The sequence below is a fragment of the Lissotriton vulgaris genome, chromosome 1_1, assembly GCF_964263255.1.
Source record: "Lissotriton vulgaris chromosome 1_1, aLisVul1.2, whole genome shotgun sequence".
Classification (NCBI taxonomy): domain Eukaryota; kingdom Metazoa; phylum Chordata; class Amphibia; order Caudata; family Salamandridae; genus Lissotriton; species Lissotriton vulgaris.
In genome coordinates this window covers 1,276,307,854-1,276,312,888 of record NC_141685.1, presented here as the reverse complement: position 1 = coordinate 1,276,312,888, position 5,035 = coordinate 1,276,307,854, and positions in this window count along the sequence as shown.

Genomic DNA, 5,035 nt, shown 5'->3' with positions numbered 1-5,035 from the left:
CTTAGTCCCTATGAAATAGTGTTCGGTCGTCCTGCCAATGTCTGGGGGGTCCCTAGGCCGGGTGTGTTCCGTGATCTTGAGTATCCAATGTTGATCGATTATCTTCATGACTTGACTGCTAAACTGAGGTTAATTCACCAACAGGTTTACGAAGCATTGCCGACGCAGACGGAGGGTCCAGGCCACCGGCTCCAACCCGGAGATTGGGTGGTAACGCGAAACTTTTCGCGCAAGAACAATTTGGATCCCAGGTTCACTGGACCCTACCAGGTCCTCCTTGCCACGAGAACTGCAGTTCGTCTTGAGGGACGGAAGAATTGGGTGCACGCCACCCATACCAAAAAAGTCCCTATTCCGTTGTCGGCAGACTCGTGGGGGAGGAGAGGCATTGCATCAACTGAAACCGAAGGATTGCCGGCGTTTGTACCTTTTAGCGACGCACAACCTGTCGGAGAATCCTCAGTGCAGCAGAAAGACACTATTGAACATTTGTCATCAAAAGACTCAAGACCAGAACATTCAACTGATCAACAGGACGCTGTCTCCTCTACGGATCCTTTGTTTGACGAGCAGACACGTCCTGGGAGAACACGATACTTTTTGCGATCCAGCACTAAAGACTAATAAAAAGATCCTGTTTTGTCCCTTGCCAACTGCATTATCCCGTTTTCCACGATCAGTTTGAACACTCGTATTACTGTAATTATTTCTGTATATATATATGAGTTTCGTTCCTCATATTTTTTTTTTTGCTTCCACAGCTGAGAGACACTTTGCATACACATAATTGTGAATAAAGACCGTAGGGCCGCGCGCGTACTTCCTTCTGGTTAGTAGGTCTTGACACTAGGTTAAAGACCGTCGGTTCCTGGGAACTCCTAGGGATTGACTATTGCTACACAGAACGAAGTGCGTCAAGAAACGTTGCGGACGGTCGTAGGGGATGGCATTTTCGAAGCTGATGGACTTGGAAGAAGCTCAAGCGCAAAGATTCAAGCTGCAGCAACTCAGTCGTACCAAATGTTTTATGTTCCAAATATTCATATTGCTTTTGATTGTTTCTGCACTATTGGCGGGTGGGGTGTATTACACGATGTTTTACCTTTTACCTTCTGCCATACCTACTCCTACCCCTGACCTTAAACTCACCTCCACTGTTTCTCCTCATTCTTTTCATATCTTACCTGAACACGAGCAGGCTAGACGTGCAGAATTCCGCAACAATTCCTTTATTCAACTCCTTCATCAGCATCAGTTAGTGGTTAACACTACTAATTGTTGGGTGTGTGGGTTGATGCCACACACTACGGATAAGGGAATTCCATATCTGGTGTTACCGTATAGTTCCCAAGGGTCTGCTCGAGCATTTCAAACAATGTTTCGAAGCGCACTAGGTTTCCACCCCATTCGAGAACCACGTTCCCCCTACTCTGGTCCTACCTCGTATCAGAAACCTTTGTCTATAGCGATTGAAGACTTAGATAGCGATATCTATGATCCCTCGCTTATTCCTGAAGAAGAGGTACAAGCCTATAGGGTCCTGAGTAGAGGTGAGTATAGTGTGTTCACTAGTGAAAAACAGCTTAAAAGCTCGCCTCCGATATGGGTCGTACCCCACATTGGTAATTTTTGTCTACTAGGTCGTGGCCGAAGATCGAAAGCCCGACTTGGAGAGAGTACTTGCACTGAAAATTACAGTTTGCCGATGGTCTCGTCCCCTGTGTTTTTGGCTGCCAAGGGTACATACTTTATCTGTCATGATCGTGCGTATGCATGGTTGCCCTCTGACTTCATGAGCTCATGTTTTATCGCAAACTTGTTGCCTCCGACGTTTACTGTAGATGCAGATTATCACAAGACTAGAGTTGAGAGAGGTGTAATTAGCGAAGAGGATACTGCCGGTCAAGAGGCAGGAGACTTTTTCAAGGGTTTCCTCCCGTTTTGGGGACCTATGGTTAATAGTAGGAACCTGAGACAGTTGACTCGAGTGGTAGAATCGACAGCTAATATTACTGCCAGTGCCCTTGGTAATATCACCACAGAACTTCAGGCGGATAGACTTATGACGTTGCAAAACCGAATGGTTTTAGACGTGATCTTAGCAGATCGAGGTGGGGTATGTAAGGTGATCCATTCGAGCTGCTGTATTTTCATTCCTGATAATGCTCCGACTGTTTATCAAGCCATCTCGAAGTTGCATAAGATCTCCGAATCCATACACGTGGATGTAGGGGATTGGACGCTACTTGGGTGGTTTTGGGGCCTGATGTCGACTTGGGGTTGGAAGATTCTGATGATCATCGGAGTCGTTGTGGCGTTCCTGTTCACGTGTTGCCTTTGTGTGCAGTGCGGTCCTGCCTTATGTGGCCTCTGTGCTACAACGTGTATGAGACAGCCACCTGTTACCAAGGGGACTCGGTTGGACAGAGCTATGCTACAGCAACATCTAGATGATCTGATGAATATCGAGTATGATTCCGACTAGTGCTTGCCTACATGAGGGCAAAAGGAGCGTCTGAGGTTCCGTGGCAATTGTAAGTGGTGTTTTCGACTCGTACGAATATGGTCGAGTCTGGTATCTACGAACCGCAAATGACGAGTTTAGTAAGTGTGCGCAGTTTCGCTGTGCTAACTTAAGCCGTTTGTTTGCTACGTGGGTTTTTCATCTGTACCCACGGGTTCCATCTTAGATACGGCATCCATTTTGTCTCTTGCCCTCAAGTAGCCAGCGAACGGACGTTGTCCGCTTCGCGACCCTGGGACTCCCAAAATACTTGCGGAAGACACATGTTCTTTGTAAATGTCTTTATGATGAGGGGGATGATACTGTAAGGCAGATGGCCCCGTTCGAGGCCCATCTTGCCGTGCCGGTTTATTGTCTCAGCCGTGCATCTCATTAGGCATGTCCCTTTGATGCCTGTAGCTCGTGTTTTTCGATACCTCCCATTTTACACCCTTTTCAATCTCCCCACTGTTTCCATCTTCCTCTGCACCTGTCCTTGTTCCTTCTTCGATCTGTTTTACTGCTGATTGGAATGTACTAATGGTGGGAAGATGGGTTTTTACAGTTGGGAACCGCCAAATGTTTCCGCACTTATGTTCCGGACCTTATGAGTATCAAAGTGACCAAAGCGACCCCTCTCGGGGATAATTGTGGGAACCGGGTTGTAAACCTTTGTCTGCTATGCAAACCTATGGGAGAATTTCGTATAAAAGGAGCGATCCACAGAACCAATTTGAAGCAGTCTCCCCAAGTTGCACGTGTTGTACTTGTCGTGACATCTGTGTTCCCTGCAGTAAATAAACCTTGAATCTTTGACGCCGAAGGAAGTGTCCCGTGTCTCTGTCATTCGTACGCCGGAGCAGGTTACCCACGAAGGTTTCAGGTGTTGTCCCCTGGCACCGCTGGGTCTTAAAGAACCCAGTCCTTCAGTGGCAGTACGGTCCCCAAGTGCAGGACGTACCCAGCCAAGGGCCGGTTGCAGCTGTGCGTTCACAGCTGAGCTGTCGGGCAGGCTACCGACCAGAGGGGGGTATCACAGGGCAGCTGTCCGTCTTCGCAGGTGGATTGACGGCTCGAAGCGCAGTCAATTCGGGAGCTTGGACCGGACGGGTCCTCCTTCACTTTGCTCTCGGGCTCCCGGTGCAGATGCGGTCACGGTGTTCGGGCCAGCGGCGGCTGGACTTCACGTTGCTCTCGCTGTTGCTTTGGGCCCCGGTCACGGTGTTCGGGGGGATGTCGATGCCTTGGTTACGGGGAGCGTGGCAGGCTTGCCCAGCACTCCCAGACCCCTCTGTCAGTACTGCAGCGATAAGCAGCACACACAGTCGCTTTCTTCAGGATGTAGCGCCCACTGGTCCTGGGGCGCTGGTCAGGGGGCAAGTTCAGCAGCAAGCCCTTGGAGATCTTTCAGCAGAGTTTGGCACAAAGTTTCACAAAGCAAAAGTCTTCTCGTAGTCTTTCCTTTTCCTCTCCTTCTGCAGCAAGGCACCAGACACAGGCAAGAGTCAGCACCCTTCCTTGTCCTTCCAGGTCCTTCTCGTCGGGCAGAGTTCCTTCTGTAGCACAAACAGGATCTAATTTACAAGGAGCAAGGCTCCTTCTTTTATACTGCATTTCTTTTGTTCTCGCAGGCCAGGGGGGCCTTTGCATAGCCACTTTCAGTCCTTGAGTACCTTGTTGGGTGCAATCCGGCTTCGGCTTTCAGTGTGAGGGGCAGGCACATCAGACGCCCCACAGGAGGTGGAGCCAGCATTGTGCGGACAGGGGCAGCCAGAGTACCTTGTTGATGGGGCATCGCCCTTCCTGGGCCAGGTGTCGGCTGAGTCATCAGTCGCTCCCCAGGAGGGTGGAGCCAGCATTGTGGTGGCAGAGCACAGCTAGATTTCGAGTCAAGAGCCACTCCTACCTCCCACTAAGGTGTAATCTGCGCATTCACCACCTGTCATCCCCCAGCCCTGTCACTCACACATCCCAGACAGTCAGATACCAGTAGAGACGGGCTGAAATGGTTAGGCAAGCAAATGCTAACTTTCTAAAAGTAGCATTTGCAAACACAGGATATTAAAATAAACTTTACTAAAAAGAAATATTTTATCATCCTGAGTTCAGGCATACTAAACATGACTCTCTACCATGCTCCTTGGGCCTGCTGGGATTATAGGGTGTAATAATTCCAGCAGCCCATCCTGGCCTAAAGGAAGCAGGTAGCCTTACAATAGTGAAATACGAATTTAGTGGTAATTCACTACTAGGACATGCCCCACACATCAGGGCTTGTCCTACCTTACCCTTACAATGCACCCTGCCCTCAGGCCTACCAGAGGGGTGACTAATATGAAGTCAAGGGAAGGTTTCGGGGCTGGCAAGTGGTTGCACTTGCCCAGCCAGCATGACAGTACGAGACTGCACGCGGGTTCTGCGGTGGCAGTCCCCAGACACATCTTACGGCTGCTTCTGTGGGTGGCGCAACCAGCGCTGCAGGCCCACTAGCAGTATTGGCATCTACAAGCCCTGGCACTCGTGGTGCACTTT